The sequence below is a fragment of the Penaeus monodon genome, chromosome 24 (genome assembly GCF_015228065.2).
Source record: "Penaeus monodon isolate SGIC_2016 chromosome 24, NSTDA_Pmon_1, whole genome shotgun sequence".
NCBI lineage: Eukaryota > Metazoa > Arthropoda > Malacostraca > Decapoda > Penaeidae > Penaeus > Penaeus monodon.
In genome coordinates, this window is record NC_051409.1 from 29,974,129 (window position 1) to 29,975,542 (window position 1,414).

A 1,414-nucleotide genomic window follows, 5' to 3' on the forward strand; every position below is an offset into this window, starting at 1 on the left:
CGGGAGGGGGAGTGAGGTCTCTTCGGAAGGAGGAAAGAAGGGAGAGTGCGAAGGGGGGGGGGGTTGAGGGAGATGTCTTGGGAGTAAAGAAAGAAAAGATGGACAGGGGCATAGGAGGGAGAGAGGGAGGAAAGGAAGAAGGAGGGGGAATGGCAGAAAAAGACAGGAAGAGGATGGGAGAGAGGGTGTGAGCCAGATGAACTGAGAGAAAGCAGAAGGAATAGGAAGGAGGAGGAAAGAAGGAGAGAGGAAGAGAGTGAATGAGGGAGGGATGGAGAGCTGGAGGAAGTGCAGATCAGAGGTAGGGAAAAGAAGAGGAAATCGGGGAGAGGGGAGATAAAAAAGGAAAGTAAGAAGGAGACAAAGGGAATGAAGGAGAAGGAGGGAGAGAGAGGAAGGAAGGAGAAGGAGAGGGAAAGAGAGGAGTGGAGAATGGAAGAGAAGGAGGGAAGGAGACAGGGAAATGGAGGAAGTGAGAGGTTTGCTGTTGCCCCCACCCCTAATTTTTCGCCTCCCCCCTCCCCCCAATACAAATCAACACTTTATCAACAAGCTGCTCCCATTACTAAAACAAACAGAAAATAAAAAGGATTAAGGTTTTTACATAGCATTTATATCACCGTTTTCTGCTATAGGTAACTTTTCGTTTTAATTTTTCATATCCTCATTCCACATAATTCTCAGCCATCGTTTTGCCAGACCTGCCGTCGAGGAAGACATAGTGAGACAAACAGTAGTAGTAATGAAGATGAAGGTATCAAGAAGAGTGAAATAAGGAGACTAGAATAAATATTAATTCCAATATATACGTTATCAAAAATATAAATCCATAAGAATAAGATCAAACGCACACACAAACACAATGTATGTATGTATGTGCATAAGGTCCAAATGGATCATCGATACCCAAAGATAGACCATTAAGCATCTGACAATTCTCATAAAACTTAGTCTAATATGAAAGCAATTTCGACAAAAATCGCACGCCCACTGAACCTAATTCAAATTCCAGAATGTATAGACGGGATCCTTTGATGACGTCACAGTAGGCGTTTGTGCGATGCGCTTTTGTCTCTGGCGTGGAATCGACTGATATTTCGTCAAACCTGCACGATTTTGCGAAGGAAATTTGTCTTGCAGGCGACAGATGTGCAATAGAATGAAAGTAAGATGCAAAAGAGCATGTTTAGAGTAGAATTTTATGTAAGAAACTGAAATTTCCGATGATGAATATACAGACGAGTGATGTCTGTCGTTATACCAGACAGACAGAACGGTAGAAGGAGGCGGGATGGATAAAAAAGAATGAGGGAAATGATGAGAAAAATATGGATTAAGGGAAAGTGTGAATGAGTGAAGGAAAAAGAGAGAGACGAAGAGGTAATGGATGAGAGAAAAAAAAAAACAATAAACA

At 42.4% G+C, this 1,414-nt stretch overlaps 1 protein-coding gene across 1 annotated transcript in view; it reads left to right on the forward strand.

Moving 5' to 3' along the window:
* LOC119588951 overlaps positions 1-1,414 on the forward strand; it is a 17,201-nt gene that overhangs the window by 6,848 nt on the left and 8,939 nt on the right. The gene's annotated exons all lie outside the window — the stretch shown is intronic.